Source organism: Hylobates moloch, unplaced genomic scaffold (genome assembly GCF_009828535.3).
Source record: "Hylobates moloch isolate HMO894 unplaced genomic scaffold, HMol_V3 SCAFFOLD_1, whole genome shotgun sequence".
Classification (NCBI taxonomy): Eukaryota; Metazoa; Chordata; class Mammalia; order Primates; family Hylobatidae; genus Hylobates; species Hylobates moloch.
The window spans coordinates 111844667-111870341 of record NW_026652276.1 but is presented as its reverse complement, the minus strand read 5'-3'; the positions used below and the strand labels follow the sequence as shown (position 1 = coordinate 111870341).

General features: G+C 45.9%; 2 non-coding genes across 2 annotated transcripts; both read left to right on the top strand.

Moving 5' to 3' along the window:
- Positions 1-21249: 21249 nt before the first annotated feature.
- Positions 21250-21356, top strand: LOC116809802 (U6 spliceosomal RNA). Its single transcript, XR_004369987.1, has one exon. It is a non-coding gene; the product is annotated as a U6 spliceosomal RNA (small nuclear RNA).
- A 3867-nt stretch (positions 21357-25223) lies between these two features.
- Positions 25224-25330, top strand: LOC116809827 (U6 spliceosomal RNA). The gene has a single exon (XR_004370010.1). It is a non-coding gene; the product is annotated as a U6 spliceosomal RNA (small nuclear RNA).
- Positions 25331-25675: the final 345 nt, after the last annotated feature.

Below are 25675 nucleotides of genomic sequence, written 5' to 3'. Positions count from 1 at the left end.
CAGCAGGCAAGAGAGAAAAATCAGAGCCAAGCAAAAGGGGAAACCCCTTATCAAACCATCAGATCTCATGAGACTTATTCACTACCATGAGAACAGTATGGGGGAAACCGCCCCTATGATTTAATTATATATCCCACTGTGTCTCTCCCACAACATGTGGGAATTCTGGGAGCTACAATTTGAGATGAGATTTGGGTGGGGACACAGCCAAACCATATCAAGAGTTATCACCCTTTGAGGTCTACTCTGACCAAAGAGAGACAGGAGGTGCAAAAAATCCAGCAAATGGATTTACCCCCTCACCCCTTGGTGGATCACTCTGTGCGCCATGAATTATGGTCCATATGGCCCAACCATGCAGCCCTTGAAGCTGTGGCCAGCTCCCTAATGCACCATTTTGGGAGGGGTTTTTTTGTTTTCTGTTTTTGTTTTTGTTTTTTGTTTTTAGGAGACAGGGTCCCACTCTGTAGCCCAGGCTGGAATGCAGTGGTGTGATCACAGCTCACAGCAGTCTTGACTTCCTGGGCTCAATCTTCCCACCTCATCCTCCTGAGTAGCTGGAACTACAGGTATGTGCCACCATGCCTGGATAATTTTTAAATTTTGTAGAGACAGAGTCTCTCTATGTTGCTCAGGCTGGTCTTGAACTCCTGGCCTCAAGCAATCCTCCTGCCTCAGTCTCCTGAAATGCTGGGTTTACAGGTCTGAGCCACTGCACCCAGCCTAAAGCTTTGTATTTGCTTTTTCTCCTTCCTTTTGGCTCTCTCTCTTGCTGCTCTGGAATTGTATCCTCTCCCTTCTAAAAAAACATTAGCCTATTTTAAAAAACAACAACAACAACACCCTTCTAAGGCTCCCCAACATCCTTAGGACAAAAAAACACAAGTCTTCATGCAGCTTCTAAGGCTCTGCCAATTCTAGCATCTGTCCCTCTCTATCCTCTCTCCTTGCTTCATCTGCCCCTATAGAAACCTCTCGCCAGACTCTTCTGCCTTGAGACTCTTGCCCAGGCCATGCCTCTGCCTGGAATCCTCTCTTCCCTTCCTTCTATGTGTGTGTTTTGTTTTGTGTTTTTGAGATGGAGTCTTGCCCTGTGGCCCAGGCTGGAGTCTTGCTCTGTGGCCAAGCGAGATTGCCCAGGAGCAATCTCGGCTCACTGCAACCTCCACCTCCTAGGTTCAAGCAATTCTCTAGCCTCAGCCTCCCGAGTAGCTGGGATTACAGGTGCCTGCTACCACACCAGGCTAATTTTTTTGACCAGCCCCTGGTTCCTCATTATACTATTTAAGTTCTGGCCTTCCACTCTCCACCTCTCAAGATGGAACATTCTCTCAGGTATGGTCATGCCTGCATGCTGACATCTGTTGAGGAGGCCCTGTCATTGTCTCTGCTCTCAGATATGGCATGGTATCAGTTAGGATTGTGTTCCACTGCAAATAGTTGTTGTCCTGACTTACAGTGAGTTGAACCCATGGTTCTCAATGTCTGGTCCCCAGACTGGCAGCATCAGCATCACCTGGGTATTTGTTAGAAGTGAACATTCTTGACCAGGCATGGTGGCTCACACCTGTAATCCTAGCACTTTGGGAGGCCAAGGCGGGAGGATCATGAGGTCAGGAGATCAAGACCATCCTGGCTAACACGGTGAAACCTCATCTCTACTAAAAATACAAAAAATTAGCTGGGCGTGGTGGTGGGTGCCTGTAGTCCCAGCTACTCAGGAGGCTTAGGCAGGAGAATGGTGTGAACCCGGGAGGCAGAGCTTGCAGTGAGCCGAGATCATACCACTGCACTCCAGCCTGGGCGACAAAGCGAGACTCCGTCTCAAAAAAAAAAAAAAATACTTTGGGCCAGGTGCAGTGGCCCAGACCTGTAATCTCAGCACTTTGAGAGACTGAGGTAGGAGGCTTGCCTGAGGCCAGAAGTTCAAGACTAGCCTGAGCAACATAGCAAGACCTTGTCTCTACTAAATAAAATAAAGGTATATAAACTAAAGGCATATAAAAGTACTTTGGTCCAGGTGCAGTGGCTCACATCTGTAATCCCAGCACTTTGAGAGACTGAGGTAGGAGGATTGTTTGAGGCCAGGAGTTCAAGACCAGCCTGGGCACATAGCAAGACCCTGTCTCTACACAATAAATAAATTAATTAAACAAGTGAAATTTTTAAAATTAGGAAACAAAGTACTTTGAAATGAAACAGTGATTATACAAATGAAAAGTCATATGAGTACCATTATCTTCTTTCTTATAATCTAAAGGAGGAGGTCATTATTTTCTTTAATAGAACTGGGTTGTTGTTGTTTTACTCAATTAAATTTCAGTCACATTTCTAGACTTACTCTATCCTTTTTCTCTTCAGACATTTCAAAGAGGTTTGAGAAACAAAATTAAGAGACTAGGGAAATAAAAGACAACAGAAAAGTATGTTTCACATGTAACTCAGCAGGTTATTTTAGGTCAAGTATATCCTTACCGAGTCTCTGCCTGCTTGATCTATCAGTTACTGAGAGAGGGATATTGAAGTCTCCAACTGTAATAGTGGATTTGTCTACTTCTTGCATTTCTCTCAGTTTTTGCCTTACATATTTTCATTGGTGATTAGATATACAAACACGTAGGATAGTTAGATTTTCTTAACTTCTAGAGAATTGCCCTCCTTATCATAATGTAATACCTTTCTTCATCCCTAATCAGGTTACTTGCTCTGAAGTTGGCTTTGCTTGAAATTAACAGAGCTACTCTAGCTTGTTTTGACTAGTATTAGCGTGGTATATTTTTGTGTCTTTGCTTTTTCTTTCTTTTTTTTCCTTTTATTTTTAGTTGGCATGCAATAATTGTCCATAGTTATGGGATATAGAGTGATATTTCAATACATGTCTACAGTGTGTAATGATCAAATCATGGTAATTAGCATATTCATCACCTCAAACATTTACTTTTAACCTACTTGCCTCTTTATATTTAAAGTGGGTCTCCTGTAAACAACATATAATTGGGTGGGTTTTTAAAAATCTACTATGACAAACTGTATTTTAAATTTATATATTTTGACCATTCACATTTAAAGTGATTATTGATTTAACTGGATTCATATCTACCATGTTTGTAACTATTTTCTACTCATTATATTTTGTTCCTCTTTCCTTCCTCTTTTTCTGCCTTTTTCGTTTTTATTCAAGCATTTTATATCTTAGCATATCAAGTATACTTCTTTTTAAAAACATTTTAGTGGTTGTCCTAGGGTTTCTGATTTGCATTTTTAACTAATTAAGTCCGCTTCCAAGTAACACTAAACCAGTTCACATGTAGTGCAGGTACCTTAAAATCTTCCCAATTTATCCTTCTCATCCCCTATGATATTGCTGTCATTCATTTTACTTGCCTATATGCTGTAATCACCAAATACCAGGTCTCGCACTCTCGGGCAAGTTCACACTCTGCCTCCAACAAGTCATTAAAATTATTATTTAAGTTTTTCTACCAGTTGATCATTCTGTTGTCTTCAGGTTCAGGTAAACAGATCTTGGCTATGTCTCTTTGGATTTTCCTCTGTCTCCAGATGTCAAGGTGGCAGTTTGCCTGAAACCTCTATTCTCTGAGGGACCCAAGAAAAGTCACCAATTTTCAGTTTGTTTGGCTTTTACTTTTTGTGAAGGATGGGAATGATGACTTCCAAGCTCTTCATGTGTCGGAGCTGAAATTGGAAGTGGTCCAGCAGATTGGTTTATATCATGGAGACTGTAGTTGTGTTTGCTGGTTTTCAAAAGCATCCAAGCCTCAGTTCAGGCATGCTTCATCCAACTAGCCAATTGTGGACTCAAAAGAGAGACAGAGTATTTTCTAGCTCACATGAAAGAGATCATTTAATCTTCCAGTCTGATCTGAGGAACCCAGACATGGTGTTACTTGCACAAAGCAAGAAGAACAGTGAAGTCCCTGCTTGGTGTTGGTTACAACCTCAATGACACTGGTGTCATTGTTTCAGGACATAACTGACATTTTTCAGTACAGACACTTCAACTCCCTACCCTAAGCAAGGACTGGACTACACAAACTCATCTCCCAGATAATCACTATTATTTATACACTTATCCACCCAACAGCTCACCAGAATTAATCTGCTCTGTCCAAAAAAAGTTTTAAATCAAGGATTTGATTGTAATATGCACTTTAAAGACACTTAGGCAAATTGTTGGCTTAAAAAAAGAAGAAGAATCCTGATTTCTCCAGAACGCTATCTGCCTGCACTCCGTATCTGGCAGCTCCACACAATGAGAACTGATGCTTGCATTGATGACGCTCCAGCACTACAAGATCCTGGAGAGACTTTGAATCACCCAAGAAAGATTAAATTATGTTCAGTAACACTTAGTGTTAAGTGCATTTTATACTGTATTCCACATCTACAGAATTTGATCATTCATAGCAGGCACAAGGTGACTCTCTTATTGTCCAGGTTCTGATTCATTTTAGCTCAATTTGAATTACAACGGTTTATCAAACACCCACTGCTCATCCCAAACTAAGGCACACACTGGAAGGTATATTCCATTTATTTGTGGAGCTTACAATTTCATGCTTAGAAAAAGGGGAAACAAGCAAACAGAACAATACACATCTTATAACCATAATACTCAGCACATGCAAGAGTTGATTGGATGACTGGGTTTGCTCAATGACCTATAAACACAGTGCTAGACAGGCACAGAGACAACAGTAATTAGAGAATGTGACACGAGGAGAAAATATTTCCACTCAGCTATGTAAGATGATGAGGACTCTGGCAGTCAGTAAAGTGGAGGAAAGTATTCCAGCAAAAGGGAAGTGATGAGAACTTCTAGGGAATGGAGAAAATCCTGGTATTTCTAGAATATGTGGGTAGGAAATGCCAAGAAATGATGCAGGAAAACCAAATCACAGAGGGCCTTGAATGTCAGGCTGAGGAATTTGAATGTTTTCCTGTAAGCTCTAGGACACTGGCAAAGGTCTTGAGCAAAAGAGTGACATAGTCAAGTGTGCTTTAGAAATATCACTCCAGAAGCACTGGGGACAGCAGATTGGGGTGAGATGGGGAAGTGGGAGACATAGAATCCATTTAGAAAGTGGTGGCATATGTTCAAGCAAGCGATTACAGACAGCAGTAATGAGAAAATGGAAATGAGGGCATGATTCAAGAGATATTACAGCGGTAGATTTAATAGCACTTGGCAACCAATTGGCTATGAGAGGTAGAAGGAGTTGAAGATGGCTCCGGAGTCATTTGCAGAAAGAGCTCCAGTTCTCCACACCACCCTGCATCCACAGTCTTTGCAATGTGACTTTGTAGTTCCTGTTTTCTTTTTTTTTTTTTTTTTTTTTTTTTGAGACGGAGTCTCGCTCTGTCGTCCAGGCTGGAGTGCAGTGGCCCGATCTAGGCTCACTGCAAGCTCCGCCTCCCAGGTTCACACCATTCTCCTGCCCTAGCCTCCCGAGTAGCTGGGACTACAGGCACCCACCACCACGCCCGGCTAATTTCTTGTATTTTTAGTAGAGACGGGGTTTCACCATGTTAGCCAAGATGGTCTCAATCTCCTGACCTCATGATCTGCCCGCCTCGGCCTCCCAAAGTGCTAGGATTACAGGTGTGAGCCACCGCGCCCAGCCTGTAGCTCCTCTTATCCAGAGATGAAGTCTATTTGCCCCCTAAAATTGGGTTTTAGTTCTATATTGCCTGGGTCTTGAACCAACACTGAATAGTTAGGTTGGTGTAAAGGGAGAGAATGCTGAAACCCCATAACTTTGTTTGGGTTTCCCCAGCAGTGTACTCTATGACAAGGATTCAAATGGATATAATATATTTGGGAGATAATCTCAGGAAGCACAGGTAGAAGAGGGGGGAAATGAGGCTGGGGGAGAAAGGAAGCAACAAAGGGTATGCTGTCTAGCAACTTACCACTTTGCACAACTGAAGCTTAATCCTGCTGATATGGTTTGGCTGTGTCCACACCCAAATCTCATCTTGAATTATAGCTCCCACAATTCCCACATATTGTGGGAGGCAGCCGGTGGGAGATAATTGAATCATAGGGGCAGTTTCCCCCATACTTTTCTCCTGGTAGTGAATAAGTCTCACAGATCTGATGGTTGATCTTTCACTTGATTCTCATTCTTTCTTGCTGCCACCATGTAAGAAGTGCCTTTTGCCTTCTGCCATGATTGTGAGGCCTCCCTAGCCATGTGGAACTATGAGTCCATTAAACCTCTTTTTCTTTATAAATTACCCAATCTCAGGTATGTCTTTAATAGCAGCATAAAAACAGACTAATACCCCTGCCGAGTAACTCTGGGAGATGTCTCTGAGTTATCCCACTGGAAGCATGAAAGATTATCTATCGGTCATTGCTTAAGTGTTGCTGGTGAGAGGATAGGGAACGTCTATGGCCTGTCTGACATGGGGGCAGAACTACCTCCAGCTCATCAAGCTCCTGCCTAGGCTGCTTCCAGATGGGACAACTCTTAGATAACCAGATACAGGTACTTGCTGGTGGGACCAAAGTGCCCAGAAGAGCTGCAGGCCAATGGGAAATGAGCAATGCCCCATGTTCTGTGGTGAGATCTATGCAAATCTACTGCCAAAGTCTGTGGAAGCTGAGACCAAAGAAAGAGGCAGAGAAATCCAGCTTCTCAGAAATAACATTTAATGGGAACTTATGAAAAGAAGCCATGTCTCAGGCAGCCTCAAGATGGTTGGATCCCTACACTATTACCCCCCAGACCCAGGGCTTATGTACCACAGGGTATTGCCTAAGGGCAAGATATACAGTAAGTGTGTGTTTACAATAACATCCAGGTTGCTTTGACCTAAGGGCAGGATTTACAGTAAGTAAATGTTCTTACATAAGGAACAGTAGATAAAATAGAAATCTTAGAGGCATCCCCAGAACTAGGGTTAATCAGAAGTCAACATGGTGGATTAGCATCCAAGATGGAGTTGCTTTAGCCTCCATGCCCCGTATGTGTGCACTGCATCTCTTCTACCAGGAAAATAGGACTGGAGTTCAGACAGTGGGACAGAGCAAGGAGGAGGAGAACAGAGTTGTTAGAAGCTAGAGATATGCTGTCCCTAGGATCATGGTGGACCCCAGCTTCATTTGGGGAGTTCATACCCTGACACAATCATAGGAACCAGAGGCTTGGGCAGTTGTAAAATCCTCAGACAGTATGTTAAGCACACATATACACACAGACATGTTCACATCAGAGGTGAAGTCTGCAGTTGGTCTTGGTGCCCTAAGTCTACTAGGCATGTGCGTACCCATGTGTCTGTCCACTTACATCTCCCCATTCCCCAATGTCTGCCCCATCTATATGACTGGTTCTCATGGGCCATGTGCTTCTCCATTAGTATCAGACTTGTCTTAGTCTGTTCAGGCTGCTATAACAGAATATACGCAGTGGGTGGTTTAAACAACAAGTCATTTCTTATGATTCTGGAGGCCGAGGAGTCCAAGATCAAGGTGCCAGCCTGTTTGGTTTCTGGTGAGGGCTCTCTTCCTGGTTTGCAGACTGCTGCCTTCTTGTTCAATCTACACATTGCAGAGGAAGATGAATCATGTGCCTCTTTCTCATCTTGTAAAGACACTAATTCCATCACAAGGGCCTCAACTCATGGCCTCATCTAAACCTAATCACCTCCCAAAGATCCCACTTCCAAATACCATCAAGGTGAGATTAGAATGTCAATGTATGAATTTGTGAGAATGGAGAGGGGTACAAACATTCAGCCCATAAAAAGACCTTTCCTTGAAGCCCAGATAGCTTGGCTGGGTCCTTCCCACCTTGTCTAATTCTTGCCAGACCCATGTTTCTGCAGTCAGGACCCTGCCTGGAAAGCCTTTGCTACCACTTAGACTCCTGCTCAGATGGGATAAGACATTTACAACCAAAGCCCTGACACTCACCATACTTTAATAAATGTCACTCTCCAAAGACCTCTGCAGCAAACCCAAAGCCCCTGCATTTGGGAATTCTTTGGGGACTATGGGCAGCCCCAGTGAAGTCAGTTTACCTGTATCCCTTGGACTATGTCATTTGAACAAATGGCTCTCTCTTCCCCCATCACCATATCCTTGTAGAGCCAGCCCTGCAGTCAGGTTAATTCATCCCACTCCCCAACCCCTCCACAATTTCCACTGCTTCCTTCTCTGGTTTGGTCCATTTTGCAAAATAGCTTGTTTTATGCACTCATCAATTCAGTCAATATTCATTAGCACCTGTCACATGCCAGGCATTTCTGGGATTCAGGAGTAAGAGAGCATGTGACTTATAGGTGCCACCCAATGCAGAAATCCCTGTTGTCTGAAAAAGGCAAAGAGTACACATGCAGAGATTTACTAACAGGAGAGCACTAGCATGCTGGCTCCAGCACTGACTGAAGCTGGTACCAGGCAAGTGAGTCAGTATCCTTGCCCAGCAAAAAAATAAAATAAAATATAAATGCATTTCTACAACCCAGGACTATAGGAGGCAAAATGAGGACAGAGACCAGGCCTTGGCTTAGTGATGGTTCTCAGCTCATTAGTGGTTCTCAGTTGACATGAGGCAGCCTAACAGCTTGGTCCAGCTTCCCAGCACCCAGGATCTGAGAACAGAAGCACCAGTGGGAGGCAGCTTTCCCATGGTGAGGCTCTGTGGAAGCATTTGCAGCATCAGAGAGCTCTTAAAATGCTCAGCTGGAGGAGCTGCCAGGTCTCAGCTAAAAAGCTATGTGCTTGGCACTGCATCTGGTGGGGCCTGATTCATACTGAAACCACTGAGAGCCATGGACAAGAGTGTTTACAGACTTAGAAAACCCTACATGCTCTGGTAATTTTTTTTTCTTCTCCCCTGAGAAAAGTAGGAGTTAAGAGATTTATGGAACCTCCTGATTTATGGGGGACTCAGCCCTCCTCCCCGATGGTCTTTCTCCAGGGCATTCCCATTTATTCACATGGGAGAAGAGAGGCCGTTCCAGGCTCCCTTGCATGGAGACACAAACATCATTTCCCCTGGACACACAGCATACTTACACAGCACTTTCTAAAACCACAAGTAATACTGATAGCATCCCGAGTGACTCTGACAAGCTATCAGGCTGGGCTCTGTTTCCCCATTAAACCAGCATAGCCCAGCCCCTGCCTCTGAGAGCTTGAGTTGGCTTAAAGACTATATTCCATCTTAGATCCTAGATTTGCCTGCTTGTCACATCAGCTAGGAGCAATACCATGTTGCATTTTCTTACTCCCAAATCCTGGAAAGAGCAAGACAAAAGCTGGTGCAAGGTTGGTCTGTGAGTCCTGCCCTCCCGGGGAGATGCCTACTGTGGCATGAAGTTGTCAAGGAGGCAGAGGAGGTCCCTCTACCACATGACCAAATGAGACTTCCCTAACTGTAACAGCAAGTCCCACCACCCTCCAAGGAATATTTCATTACTTTGCTCCCTTTGCAGATGTGGGAACAGAAGTACAGATTTTTTTTCTTTTAAGAGAAAGGGTCTTGCTCTGTCACTCAGGCTGGTGTACAGTGGTGCAATCATAGCTCACTGCAGCCTCAAACTCCTGGGCTCAGTCTTCCTGCCTCAGCCTCCTGAGTCATGGAACTACAGGTTTGTGCAGCCACACCTGCCTAATTTTTACTATTTTTTTGTGGAGATGAGGGTGTCACTACATTGCCCAGGCTGGTCTTGAACTCTCAACCTCAATTGATCCTCCCACCTCAGCCTCACAAAGTGCTGGGATTACAAGAGTGTGCCACCATGCCTGGTCCTGGAAGCTCAGATTGATTCTGGTCTTTCCAAGTGTCACACAGCTAGTAAAGTGTGGGGCCAGATTTGAACTCCAACACACACTTGAGTAGGCATCCCTTCTACTCTCCCCCGACTCCCAGCCCCGTGTTCCCCAGACCATAAGAGAGTGATTCCCAAGGCCGTCTCCTGGGATCCCAGCTATATGAGTCTGAGGTCTCTGAAGGGCTTACCAGATCCCCTCACCGAGCCCTCAGAGGCCCCGGGATGAAAGAGATTATGTTAAGCATGAACATTTTTTTTCTTGTTAGATTGTCCAGTTTTTGCCTTTCAGCACGTTCCTAGTTTCAGTCATTCCTTTTCCTTTCCAGACTCCAGGAGCCAGAAATAAACACAGGCAGCCTTCGCGTTGATGTAAATAACCATTGGCTTTATTGAACTCATCTGCTCAGGCTGTTGGTTGAAATCACAGCTCTGGAATGTTTTCTACCCCTGGGGCATTCGGGAAGCTTAGCTGCTGCCCTGCCTGGGCAAGTTTGTTCTGCTTCTTCAAGAAAGACCCTCACTACAGAAGCCATGGGTTCGTTTCCTTGCTATCCTCAGGACTCGGGAGTCTAGCCCTTTTCTCCCCATTTAATTCATGTATTTATTTATTTAGAGACAGGATCTTGCTCCACATTGAGACTGGAGTGGAGTGGTGTGATCACAGCTCATGGCAGCCTCGAACTCCTGGGCTCAAGCAATCCTCCCTTCTCAGCCTCCCAAGTAGCTGGGACTACCGGTTTGCTCCACGACTCCTGGCTAATTTTAAAATTTTTTTAAAAAGACGGTGTCTCACTATGTTGCTCAGGCTGGTCTCGAACTACCCTCAAGCAGTCTTCCTGCCTCAGCTTCTCGAGTAGCTGGGACTACAGGTGCACACCACCATGACTGGCTAACTTCTAAAATCTTTCGTAGAGATGGGGTATCACTATGTTGCCCATACTGTTCTCAAACTCCTGGGCTCAAGTGATCTGCCTGCCTCGGCCTCCCAAAGTGCTGGGTTTACAGGCATGAGCCACCACACCTGGCCCCTTTTCTGGTCATTAACAGTCATTTTCCCTCAGACTTTTTCTCTCCTCTGACACTCCCAGAAGCTGCCTCCTGCCTCCCAGTCCTGCAGACTACTTGGCCCCATCAATCTGTCCTGGGACCTTGAGTTCAAGGACAGACAGAACCAAGGTGCAACCCAGAGCCACAGCCTCTGGCACCCATCAGCCCACCGTGGCCCCATGTTGATGTCCCATGCTGCTACACTTTGCACTGGGGCTCTCTTCTCTTGTAGTAACAATTAACAGTAGCAGCTAAGTGCATCAGACACTTGTTATATGCCAGGTGCTGCCATAAGCCCTACGCAGGTATTGATTTTTGCATCCTCACAATCGCTCCAGGAAGCTGAGGCACTGACAGTGATGAGATAATCTGCCCAAGATCACACAGCTAGCAGGAGGTTCAGCTGGGATTTCAACCCAAGAAGTCTGGCTCTTGGGCTGGGATTCTTTTCTATAGAAAAACTCAACTTTGAAGCATGCATGTCTCTGCACCCCACTGGTCTAGAAGCCCCAGCAGGAAGTCAGAGCCCATGTCTTCTGTCATGTGTGGTTGAGTTTTTGTCTTCTTGGAGTTGCTCTTTGTTTTCTGGTTTTCATTTGTTTGCCTCTCTCCCTCATTTCCTGCTTCTCCTGAGCATAACTCATGACTTGAGCCTTTACTGCAATCGATGGCCTCATCCTCACTCTGTTCTTTCTCTCTTGCCCCCACATTCAATCAGTAGCCACGTCCTGTGGATTCATTCATTTCAGAAATATTTAGTGAGCACCTACTATGTGCCAAGCACACAGTAGGTGAACAAAATACATGGAGTCTGTGTACGTGGGGCACTTTTCTTAGCAGCAGCAAATCCACACGGGTCTACAGCAATCTCAATTCTTCCCTCCTCAGAAGAAAGAATTCGACCGAGGGGCATAGGGCATGGGAAGAGATTGAGGCAAGTTTTAGAGCAGGAATGAAAGTTTGTTAAAAAGTTTTACAGCAGGAATAAAAGGAAGTAAAGTATACTTGGAAGAGGACCACATAGCGACTTGAGAGATCAAGTGCAGTTTGACCTTGGACTTAGGGTTTTATAGGTTGGCCTGCTTCTGGAGGGTTGCATCCCTCCTCCCTAATTCTTCCCATGGGTTGGGCTGCCCACAAGCACAGTGGCCTTCCAGCATCTGGGAGGGGCCGCATGCACAGTGTGTTTCCTGAAATTGTAAGCATGCTCACTTGAGGCGTTCTTCCCTTACCAGTCAAGTTTTCCTAGAGGAAGGTAATATACCAGTGAAACTCGGCCATTTTGCTTCTTAGGGTGCATGCTTGAGCCCACTCGCCCAACTCCTGAGGTCTTATTGGGAAGCTGCTGATCACCAGTTTCGGATTTTTTCTGTCTATAGGGAGACTGCCTTTCCCTGGCACTGGTTGCAACAAATTATATTCTAGAGAGACAGCTTAACAGCCACCTGCCTGCCCATCACCTGCTGGCTGCCTGACGTTGCTGGGTTTGGAGTGGGGATGTCCTCTCCTGCCATGCTCATGTCTGCCTGACTGCCTACTGGAACACTGTCAGTATGCTTGTTCTGCCTCTTGTCTCTCATACCCACTGGCTCAGAAACCAATACCGCAAAATATGACATTTAGACATGCTGAAATGAAGGACCTTCAAGGTCTCTCTGTCCTCCCTACCTCCACACCTGAGAAGCTGAAATTCCTTTATCTGCCTGAGATCCAGAACCACCAGGGAGAACAGCTGTTTTTCCTTCCTCTCCTTGTCTATCTCATTATCTATTGCAGAAAAGAAGACCAAGATGTAACCACACTTGAATAGACCCTTTTACAAGTGTAAGGATTGTCTCTGAGGATCATTTAAATTCCAAAGATAACTATTTGCAAGTTCCCCAATCCATTTATTCTCCCTAGTAATCCCCTCGACAGAATTCTTCTCCCTGATCCTTTCCCATAACCTGTTTTACCAGGATCCAGGCCTGCATTCTTTCTGTAACCTCAAAATGATCTATAAGCTTCTGGTCTTGAACTCCTGACCTCAAGCAATCCTCTTGCCTGGGCTTCCCAAAGTGCTAGGATTACAAGCATGAGCTATTGCGCCCTGCCAAGATGGCATATAATCTTCTGTAACTCATTGGGGGGTTGGGTCTTTATTCTGAAGGCTCTTGTGTATACGTGTTAAATAAATTTGTATGCCTTTTCTCCTAGTAATCAATCTGCCTTACGTCAGTGATTTTCAATAAACACTTAGAGGGGGCTAAAGCCTTTGCAAAGGCTGGTGAATCTGCCTAAATGCTCTTCTGCCCGGATCACTCACCTCTGTTTAGACTTTCCTCAAATGTCACCTTCTCAGCAAGGCCTACCCTGTCTACCATATTTAAAACAGCACCTCACCCCTGTACTCCTATTACCCTGCTGTGCTTTTTATGTTACACAGAATAATTTATTATACATCAATTTATTTACTATATTTATTGCATTTTTGTATTATGTATTAATTTACCTTTATTACATTTATCATATTATAAAAATGTATTATATTTATACTTATTGTTTTAAGTGGAGATTTATTCTGTTTCTCCACTCGCCCTGTAAGCTCCTTGTGAATGGAAATCTTTATTTTGCTCACAGACATATCCCAATGATATGGTTTGGCAGTGTCCCCACCCAAATCTCATCATGAGTTGTAGCTCCCATAATTCCCATGTGTCATGGAAAGGGCCCAGTGGAAGGTAATTTGATCATGGGGGTGGGTCTTTCCCATGCTGTTCTCATAACAGTGAATAAGTGTCAAGAGATCTGATGGTTTTATAAAGGGGAATTTCCCTGCACAAGCTCTCTCTTGCCTGCCACGACGTGAGACATGCCTTCTGCCTTCTGCCTTCCACCAAGATTATGAAGCTCCCCAGCCACATAGAACTGTGAGTTCATTCAACCTCTTTTTCTTTATAAATTACCCAGTCTCAAGTATGTCTTTATCAGCAGCATGAGAACAGACAAATAAACCCAAGCACTTAAATTGGTACCTGATGCATAGAAGATGCTCAGTAAGTATTTGTGGACTAATGAATATATAAGTGAATGGATGGGTTATATGTCTTCAGCTCTAGCATGATGGTCTGTGCATCATAGGTATTTAATTATTGCTTACCAAAGGGAAGAGCTCCACAATCAGATCCAGTCCACTTTATTGATGACAGCAGTCCTGGAAAAAAGAGTGTTAGGTATGATCTCATTCTTCCTGTTTGCATTTTTGTTCTTAGGGACAGAGTCTTATTGTGTCACCCAGGCTGGAGTGCAGTGGTGCAATCATAGCTTACTGCAGCCTCCAACTCCTGGGTTCAAGCAATTCTCCCACCTCAGTCTCCCAAGTAGCTGGGAATACAGGTATATTCCACCACACCTGGCTAATCTTTAAAAATTTATTTAGAGACAAGGTCTCACTACATTGCCCAGGCTTGTCATGAACACCTGGGCTCAAACAATCCTCCCACCTCAGCCTCCCAAAACACAGTTGTGAGCCAACTTTTTCAGCCCTCTATTTGCATTTTTAGGACCAAACCACAGTCATGGACCCTGTCAGGTATAATCAGGATGAAGGGAAGTTCAGAGCTCACCAGGATGCCGGGAATCACATCCCTTCAACCCAGCAATAGGTGAGCCCACTTCCTCTCTACCTGCTCCACCCTGGGGACCCTCATCCCTGCAGACAAGGGCCCCAGCTCTCAACCATCAATCTGGTGTTTTTCCTCAGCCTGCTCTGACCTTAGCAACCACATTTCATGATGGCTGGTTTCTACTTTGAGACCCACTCCCAGGCTCTTGGAGTTGGCTCCTACTTCTTCCTCCTCCAATTTTTAGCTGCTCTATGGGGAAAGAGCATTTAGGCAAATCCCACTAACCTGTGCAAAGGCCCTGTGGCAGGATCGTGATCAGCAAGCTTGAGGCTTGGCAAGGAGGCAATGTGTTTCAAGTGGAGAAACAAGAGGCAGACTAAAGAATGGAGGAAGGGGTTTAGTTGCTTCTTGCTGTGTTGTTCCCAGTGCCTGGTTCTGGGCCTCCTTCCCAGTGTTCCAGGGCTAGATTCTGCCCATATCTCCTTTCTCCAAGCCCCTGACCCCTGATTCCACTTCCTTGGCAATGGGTGTCTCAAGCATCAAGACCCATGGCCTAGTAGCTCCCAAAAAGAACCAGTAGTAGGCTTTCTGGACAAGCTTCTGGGGTTGAGGACTCCATAGCTGCTTGTTCTATTCTAGGCCGCATCAAAGGCTGGGATCCTGGGCTATGCACTGACCACAGCTTAGCAGAATACCCAGATCTTGCCTTTCTTCCTCCATTTCCAAGTAGCCAATCCTTGGTGTATTAGTGAGAGTTCTCTAGAGGGACAGGATTCATAGAATAGATGTATATATGAAGGGGAGTTTATCAAGGAGAATTGACTCACACAATCACAAGGTAAAGTCCCACAATAGGCCATCTGCAAGCTGAGGATCAAGGAAGTCACTCCGAGTCCCAAAACCTCAAAAGTAGGGAAGCCGACAGTGCAGCCTTCAGTCTGTGGCCAAAGGCCTGAGAGCCCCTGGCAAACCCCTGGTGTAAGTCCAAGAGTCCGCAAGCTGAAGGACTTGCAGTCTGATTTTTAAGGGCAGGAAGCATCCAGCAGGAGAGAAAAATGGAGGCCAGAAGACTCAGCAAGTCTAGTCCTTCCTGGCTCCTCTGGCTGCTTTATTCTAGCCACGCTGGCAGCTGATTAGATGGTGCCCACCCAGACTGAGGGTGAGTCTGCCTCTCCCAGTCCACTGACTCAAATGTTAATCTCCTTTGGCAACACCCTCACAGACACACACAGGAATAATACTTTGCTTCCTTCAGTCCAATCAAGTTGACACTCAATATTCACCATCACAGTGAGTCTGGTCTGCTTTCCAGACTCACACTTTTACATGTCACCTCCCAGACATGCTCCTGCATCTGGTACTCCAGATGTGGCTGGTCTGGAGGATTGTAGACTCTTTCTAGTTGGCCTTGGTCTATTGAATTCTCTCAAAGTTCTTCTATTGCTATTCAGCATCCAGCATCTCTAGACCACATGAATAAGGGTCCTGGGAAACCAGAGGGAGAAGGGGAAGCAGAAAGTGGAGATGCAGGCCTGGTGGGGGCTGCACAGATGTTTCTCACAAGTCCAGGCCAGGAGTCAGAGAGCAAATGGAGCTTAAGGGTATAGAATAAGTTCTGAGGAGGGAAGATTACATCAGCCAGTACCTAAGCAGTGGAGCTGGCCGTCATTACCTGAATCTGATGTCGTTAGACCAGACAAGTACAAGTTCTCAGTTGCCTCTGGTTGACTTTTCCTGGATTTGAGTAAAGAAGGAAAGGAAAATAAAGAACCAACTCTGGTGGAAAAGAGAAAGCAGCCCAGGTCCTGTCCACATGGATTACTTTTGCAGGACTACTGTAACACATTAGCACAAACACAGTGGCTTTAAAACAGCAGTCCCTAACTTTTTGGCACCAGGGACTGGTTTCGTGGAAGACAATTTTTCCATGGACCATTGTGGGTGGGGGGTGGATGGTTTTGGGATGATTCTAGGGCGTTACTTTTTTTGTGTGTGTGTGTTTTCTGTATTTTTGTAGGGATGGGGTTTTGCCATGTTGCCCAGGCTGGTCTCGAACTCATGATCTCAAGTGATCTGCCCACCTCAGCCTCTCAAAGTGCTGGGATTACAGATGTGAGACACTGTGCCCAGCCAGCATTACATTTATCATGCACTTTATTTCTCTCATTATTACATTGTAATATGTAAGAAAATAATTCTACAACTCACCATCATGTAGAATCAATGGGAGCCCTGAGCTCATTTTCCTGCAACTAGACGGTCCCATCTGGGGGTGATGGGAGACAGTGACAGATCATCAGGCATTAGACTCTCATAAAGAGCATGCAACCTAGATCCCTCGCATGCTCAGTTCACAATAGGGTTCACAGTCCTATGAGAATCTAATGCCACAGGTGATCTGACAGGAGACGGAGCTCAGGCGGTAATGCCAGCAAGGGAGAGCGGCTGTAAATATAGATGAAACTGTGCTCACTAGCCCACTGTTCACCTCCCGCTGTGTGGCCTGGTTCCCAACAGGCCACGCATCTGTCATTTTATAGGCCTGGAAGTCTGAAGTCTGTAGTCAGTCTCACTGGGCTACAGTTGAGGGATTGGCAGGGCCTGTTCCTTCTGGAAGCTCTAAGGGGAGAATCGGTTTCCCTGACTTCTCCAGATCCTAGGGGAACCGTCATTCCTAGGTTTGTAGCACTTTCCTCCCTCTTCAACCTCCACTTTCATCATCACATGACCTCTGCTCTGACTCTGACTCACCTGCCACCCTCTTCTAAGAGCCCTTATGATGACATGGAGCCCACTGGATATTCCAGGATAATCTCTCCATCTCAAGGTCCTTGACTTAAGCACATCCCCAGAGTCCCTTTTGTTATACAAGGTAACATTCCCCAGTTCTGTGGATTAGGCCATGGCTCTATTTGGAGGAGCCATTATTCAGACCACCTCACCCCTCCTGGGGTCAAGGCATACCTTATTACATAGCTGGGCCACTCATCCCTTCCTAGGCTTATCTAGGAAATTTATGTCCTAGGGAATCCCCAGGGTGGAGAGAAAATAAGGTCCTCCAGGAGCCGATCAACAGGGACCCATGCAAGGGCCAGGCTGCCAGCCTACAGCCTCCCGCTCAGGAGTGGGAGAATCTCACACGTTCACTTTGCCCTCCCGCTTTGGAAAACCTTCCCTGGAAGGACTTTCTGTCCAGCCCATGCTCCACACTGCCTTCTGTGTGATATTGATGAGCGAATTAGCACACTCTGCTCAACCCTCTGCTGTGGGAGGTCTCCCTGTGGAGTGATATTTGAATAAACACCTGAAGCAAGAGAGCAAGCGAACCAGCCATAAAAGGGACAGGGCGTGGAGTAAGCCACGCGGAGGGAATAAAGGCACAAGGGCATGTAAAAGGAGAGAGCTTGACCAGTTTGAGAAACAGACAGGCCAGTGTGGCTGGAGCACAGTGAGTGAGAGAACCAGTGATTGGAGACATCAGTGGGAGCCAGATGATGCATGACCTTGGGGTCAAGCAGAGAAGTCTGGGCTTGTCTAAAAGCAAGGGGAGCTGACAGAGTGGATCCTGCCTATAATCCCAGCACTTGGAGAGGCCGAGGTGGGAGGATCGCTTGAGGCTGGGAGTTTGAGACTAGCCTGGGCAACATAGTAGACCCTGTCTCTACAAAAATTAATAACAATAAATTAACTGGGCATGGTGGCATGTTGGCATGTGCCTGTAGTCCCAGCTACTCTGGAGACTGAGATGGGAGGATCGCTTGAGTCCAGGAGTTTGAGGCTGCAGTGCGCTCTGATCACACCACTGCACCCTAGCCTGGGCCACAGAGCAAGACCTTGTCCCTAAAATAATTAGCCCCACAGCTCATATACTCTGCACATATACTGAGTTAGCACCATGTGGATGCTGCCATGGTTTATAATCTTGCATCTTGTGGAGTGGTGGCTGGACCCACTTAAGCTATTGAAGTTGGTTGTATGCATTCATTCTCATGCTGCTTATAAAGACATACCTGAGACTGGGTAATTTAAAAAGAGGTTTAATGGACTCACTGTGCGGCATGGCTGGGGAGGCCTCACAATCGTGATGGAAGGCAAAAGAAGACCAAAGGCACATCTTACATGGATGGCAGGCAAGAAAGCGTGTGCAGGGGAACTGCCCTTTTATAAAACCATCAGATCTCGAGACTTATTCACTATCATGAGAACAGCACAGGAAAAACCTGCTCTCGTGATTCAGTTACCTCCTACTGGGTCCCTGCCACAAACACATGGGGATTACAGGAGCTAAAATTCTTGATGAGATTTGGGTGGGACACAACCAAACCATATCATTGGTTTTTCCCCAGGTTCTCCCACATAAGTCAGTGGATGCAGATGGATACTTGTGACAAAGGGCACCATTGTGGTACAGACACTGAATACACTGAAGTCCCAGCTCCTGCCCTGCCAGGATACCCTGTCCCACCTGCCAGGACCTCCCATTAACCAACTCCCTCTTGAGGAGGTGGCCATATATTCAAGAGACCATTTTCATAATTTTCTTTTTCTTTCTTTCTTTCTTTCTTTTTTTTTTTGAGAAAGAGACTCTTGCTCTGTCATCCAGGCTGGAGTGCAGTGGCATGATCTTGGCTCACTGCAACCTCCACCTTCTGGTTCAAGCAATTCTCATGCCTCAGCCTCTGAAGTAGCTGGGATTACAAGCTCCCACTAGCATGCCCAGCTAATTTTTTGTATTTTTAGTAGAGGTGGGGTTTCACTATGTTGGCCAGGCTGGTCTCAAACTCCTGAGTTCTGATCCGCCCTCCTCAGCCTCCCAAAGTGCTGGGATTACAGGCTTTTGCCACCACACCCAGCCCAGAAATTTTGTATTTTTAGTAGAGACAGGGTTTCACCATGTTGGCCAGGCTGGTCTCAAACTCCTGACCTCAGGCAATCTTCCTGCCTCGGCCTCCCAAAGTGGTAGGATTACAGGCACAAGCCACTACACCCGGCCTAATTTAAACATTTTAAAGTCTTGTTTAAATTTTGAAATAAAATCTGAATTTGGTTTTTAAAAAACCTCTGTCCTTGTGATGACTGACATTTGTAACTTCAGCACTTTGGGAGGCTGAGGTGGAAGGATTGCCCAGGAGTTCAAGACCAGCCTGGGCAACATAGGGATACCCAGTATCTCTAAAAAATATTAATAATATACAAAAATTAGCCTAATCTGGTGGTGGGCTCCTGTGATCCCAGCTACTTGGGAGGCTGAGGCAGAAGGATCGCTTGAGCCTGGGAGGTCAAGTTTTCAGTGAGCTAAGATTGCACAACTGCACTCCAGCCTGGGCAACAGAATGAGACCCTGACTCAAAAATAATAATAATAATAATAGTGCTTAGTGCCACATGCCAGGAACCACAATGACAACCATTCAGAAGGGTGTTGAGTCAGGGCCCACTGAGAGCCAGCAGAGAGTCTGACTGGGGACCCTGCCCTTTTCCAGAAGGTGGAGGTGCAGAGGAGCTTTTAAGGATCACGGCTTCTCACTCTGGCCCTGAACCCACTCACATCAGTAGCTCTCTGCACAGCCAACTGGACAGCTCGCACCAATACATTAAACCTTCTTATTTCTTGCTGGATGCAGTGGCTCGTACCTGTAATCTCAGCACTTTGGAAGGCCGAAGTGAGAAGATAATTTCAGGCCAGAAGTTCAAGACCAGCCTAGGCAACACAGTGAGACCCTGCCTCTACAGAAAATTAGGTGGGAGTGGTGGCATGTTCTTGTGGTCGCAGTTACTCAGGAGGCTGAGGCAGGAGGATCTCTTGAGCTCAGGAGGTTGAGGTTGCAGTGAACTATTGCACCTTGCACTCCAGCCTGGAGGACAAAGCAAATCTTCTCTCATTAAAAAAAAAAAAAAAAAAAAGAAAGAAAGAGAGAAAAGAAAAGAAAAAAAAAAGGCCCTTCAAATTGAGCCATCTGCATGATGCCTGCATTCCTGCTATAGCCCCAGCCGACTGGCTTTTCATTCTATGTCTGCATAGGAACATGGTTAGAAAAGGTATCCTAGTTATATTGCAATGAAAAATGTCTACCTGTAACCTTCACTATTTCTTGCAGGCACCTATAACCTGTGGAAAGGGTGAAAAGCTCAGAAGATTCTATTGTCTATTTGATTTTATTTATTTATTTTTGAGGCTAGGTCTCGCTCTGTCATCCCAGTTGGAGTGCAGTGGCACAATCGTAGCTCACTGCAGCCTCAAACTTCTGGGCTCAAGCAATTCTGCCTCAGCCTTCCAAGTAGCTAGGACTACAGATTTGTGCCACCATACCAGGGTACTTTTTTTTTCTGTAGAGATGGGGGTTTCACTTTGTTAGCCAGTCTGGTCTCAAACTCTTGGCCTAGAGTGATCCTCCCACCTTGGCCTCCCAAACGGATGGGATTACAGGCCTGAGCCACCATGCCTGGCCTCACATATTTTGATATATAAAATACCAAAGATCCTTTTAAGGATCTGAACAGACCAGTAATTTTTAAAGAAAAAAGTAGTGGGAGTGTCTAGTACAACCAAAACCAGGCATCAAAGTCAGCAGTTAAACATTCCAGGCTGGGCACAGTGGCTCATGCCTGTAATCTCAACACACTGGGAGGCCCAGGTGGGAGGACTACTTGAGCCCTGGGAAGTGAAGTTTGCAGTGAGCCATGATCATGCCACTGTATTCCAGCCTGGAAGACCCAGTGAAACCCTGTCTCAAAAATAAATAAATAAATAAATAAATAAATAAATAAATAAATAAATAAATTCAGAACCAGTGCTCACTTCGGCAGCACATATACTAAAATTGGCATGACACGGAGAAGATGAGCATGGTCTCTGTGAAAGGATGACACACAAATTCATGAAGCATTCCGTATTTAAAAAAAATTTCAGAACCAAGAAAATAAATGAATCAAAAGAAAGAGAAGACCCTGGTGATTCCTTTGATATTAGAAAAAATCAGCCAGGCACAGTGGCTCATGCCTGTAATCCCAGCACTTTGGGAGGCTGAGGCAGGCAGATCACTTGAGGTCAGGAGTTTGAGACCAGCCTGGCCAACATTGTGAAACCCCGTATCTACTAAAAGTACAAAAATTAGGCCAGGTGCGGTGGCTCACACCTGTAATGCCAGCACTTTGGGAGGCCGAGGCGGGTGGATCACCTGAGGTCAGGAGTTCAAGACCAGCCTGGCCAACATGGTGAAACCCCATCTCTTAAAAATACAAAACTTGGCCAGGTGTGGTGGTGAGTGCCTGTAATCCCAGCTACTTGGGAGGCTGAGTCAGGAGAATTGCTTGAACCTGGGAGACAGAGGTTGCAGTGAGCTGAGATGCCACTGCACTCCAGCCTGGGTGACAGAGCAAGACTACACCTCAAAAAAAAAAAAGTACAAAAATTAGCCGGCAGTGATGGCACATGCCTGTAATCCCAGCTATGTGGGAGGCCGAAGCAGGAGAACTGCTTGAACCCGGGAGCCAAGATCACACCACTGCACTCCAGCCTATATGACAGAGTGAGACTCCATCTAAAAAAAAAAAATTAATTAATTATTATTATTATTTTTTTTTGAGATGGAGTCTTGCTCTGTTGCCCAGGCTGGAGTGCAGTGGTGCGATCTCAGCTCACTGCAACCTCCACCTTCTGGGTTCAAGTGATTCTCATGCTTCAACCTCTCAAGTAGCTGGGATTACAGGCTCCCACTAGCACGCCCAGCTAATTTTTTGTATTTTTAGTAGAGATGGGGTTTCACTATGTTGGCCAGGCTGGTCTCAAACTCCTGACTTTGTGATCCACCCACCTCAGTCTCCCAAAGTGCTGGGATTACAGGTGCTTGCCACCACGCCCGGCCCAGAAATTTTGTATTTTTAGTAGAGACAGGGTTTCACCATGCTGGCGAGGCTGGTCTCGAACTCCTGGCCTCAAGTAATCTTCCCGCCTCAGCCTCCCAAAGTGCTAGGATTACAGGCATAAGCCACTACACCTGGCCTAATTTATTTTTTATTTTATTTTATTTTTTTTTTTTTTTTTGAGACAGAGTCTCACTCTGTCACCCAGGCTGGAGTGCAGTGGCGCGATCTTGACTCACTGCAAGCTCCACCTCCTGGGTTCACGCCATCCTCCTGCCTCAGCCTCCTGAGTAGCTGGGAGTACAGGCACACGCTGCCACGCCTGGCTAATTTTTTGTATTTTTCTTAGAGACGGGGTTACACCGTGTTAGCCAGGATGGTCTCGATCTCCTGATCTTGTGATCCGCCCGTCTCAGCCTCCCAAAGTGCTGGGATTACAGGCGTGAACCACTGTGCCTGGCCCATCCGGCCTAATTTAAACATTTAAAAATCTTGTTTAAATTTTGAAACAAAATCTCAGTTTGGTTTTTAAAAAAACTCTGTCCAGGTTGTGATGACTGACATTTGTAACTTCAGCACTTTGGGAAGCTGAGGTGGGAGGATCGCCCAGGCGCTCAAGACTAGCCTGGGCAACATAGGGATACCGAATATCTCTAAATAATAATAATAATAATAATAATAATAATACAAAAATTAGCCGAGTCTGGTGGTGGGCTCCTGTGATCCCAGCTACTCGGGAGGCTGAGGCAGAAGGATTGCTTGAGCATGGGAGGTGGAGGCTGCAGTGAGCTGAGATTGCACAACTGCACTCCAGCCTGGGCAACAGAGTGAGACCCTGACTCAAAAAAATAATAATAATAGTGCTTAGTGCCACATGCCAGGAGCCACAATGACAAGTCAGAAGGGTATTGAGTCAGGGCCCACTGAGAGCTGGCAGACAGTCTGACTGTTGGGACCCTGCCCTTTTCCAGAAGGTGGAGGTGCAGAGGAGCTCGTAAGGATCACGGCTTCTCATCCTGGCCCTGAATCCACTTACATCAGCAGCTCTCTGCACAGCCAACCAGACAGCTCACACCAATAAATTAAACCATCTTATTTCTTGCCGGACACTGTGGCTCTTGCCTGTAATCTCAGCACTTTGGGAGGCCAAAGTGAGAAGATAATTTCAGGCCAGAAGTTCAAGACCAGCCTAGGCAACAGAGTGAGACCCTGCCTCTCTCTCTACAGAATATTAGGTGGGAGTGGTGGCATGTGCCTGTGGTCTCAGTTACTCAGGAGGCTGAGGCAGGAGGATCTTTTGAGCTCAGGAGGTTGAGGCTGCAGCGAACTATCACACCACTGCACTCCAGCCTGGAGGACAAAGCAAGACCTTGTCTCATAAAAAAACAAAAAAGTAGCAAGCCAGCAGGTCTAATCTAGACTTAAGAGGAGGGTATCGGCCAGGAATGGTGGCTCACACCTGTGATCCCAGCAGTTTGGGAGGCCGAGGTTGGGGGATCACGTGAGATCAGGAGTTCAAAACCAGCCTGGCCAAATGGTGAAACCCAATCTCTACTAAAAATATAAAAATTAGCTGGGCATAGTGGCACACACCTGTAATCCCAGCTACTTGGGAGGCTGAGGCATAAGAATCGCTTGAACCTGGGAGGCAGAGGTGGCAGTGAGCCAAGATCACACCACTGCACACCAGCCTGGGCGACAGAGCAAGACTCCGTCTCAAAAAAAAAAAAAAAAGAAGAAGAAAGAAAGAAAACAAAAGAAAAACAAAGGCCCTTCAAATTGAGCCATCCGTACGAGGCCTGAATTCATGCTATAGCCCCGACCGACTGGCTTTTCATTCTATGTCTGCACAGGAACATGGTTAGAAAAGGTATCCTAGTGGCCGGGCGTGGTGGCTCACGCTTGTAATCCCAGCACTTTGGGAGGCCGAGGCGGGCGGATCACGAGGTCAGGAGATCGAGACCACAGTGAAACCCCGTCTCTACTAAAAATACAAAAAATTAGCCGGGCGTGGTGGCGGACGCCTGTAGTCCCAGCTACTCGGAGAGGCTGAGGCAGGAGAATGGCGTGAACCCAGGAGGCGGAGCTTGCAGTGAGCCGAGATCGCGCCACTGCACTCCAGCCTGGGTGACAGAGCGAGACTCCGTCTCAAAAAAAAAAAAAAAAAGAAAAGGTATCCTAGTTATATTGCAGTGAAAAATGTCTACCTTCAACATTCACTATTTCTTGCAGGCACCTATAACCTGTGGAAAGGGTGAAAAGCTCAGACGATTCTATTGTCTATTTGATTTTATTTATTTAGTTTTGAGGCAGTGTCTCGCTCTGTCATCCCGGTTGGAGTGCAGTGGCATGATCATAGCTCACTGCAGCCTCAAATTCCTGGGCTCAAGCAATTCTGCCTCAGCCCCCCAGGTAGCAAGGACTACAGATTTGCACCACCACACCCGGCTACTTTTTTTTTTCCTGTAGAAATGGGGGTTTCACTTTGTTAGCCAGTCTGGTCTCAAACTCTTGGCCTAGAGTGATCCTCTTACCTTGGCCTCCCAAACGGATGGGACTACCGGCATGAGCCACCATGCCTGGCCTCACATATTTTGATATATAAAACACCGAAGATCCTTTTAAGGAGCTGAACAAACCAGTAATTTTTAAAGAAAAAAGTAGTGGGAGTGTCTAGTACAACCAAAACCAGGCATCAAAGTCAGCAGTTAAACATTCCAGGCTGGGCACAATGGCTCATGCCTGTAATCTCAACACATTGGGAGGCCCAGGTGGGAGGACTACTTGAGCCCTGGGAAGTGAAGTTTGCAGTGAGCTATGATCATGCCACTGTATTCCAGCCTGGAAGACACAGTGAAACCCTGTCTCAAAAATAAATAAATAATAAATAAATAAAGAACTAGTGCTCACTTCGGCAGCACACATGCTAAAATTGGCATGACATGGGGAAGATGAACATGGTCCCTGTGAAATGATGACACACAAATTCACGAAGCATTCCATATTTTAAAAAAATTTCAGAACCAAGAAAATAAATGAATCAAAAGAAGGAGAAGACCCTAGTGATTCCTTTGATAGTAGAAAAAATCAGCCAGGCACAGTGGCTCATGCCTGTAATCCCAGCACTTTGGGAGGCTGAGGCAGGCAGATCACTTGAGGTCAGGAGTTTGAGACCAGCCTGGCCAACATTGTGAAACCCCATATCTACTAAAAGTACAAAATTAGGCCGGGTGCTGTGGCTCATGTCTGTAATCCCAGCACTTTGGAAGGCTGAGGTGGGTGGATCACCTGAGGTCAGGAGTTCAAGACCAGCCTGGCCAACATGGTGAAACCCCATCTCTACTAAAAATACCA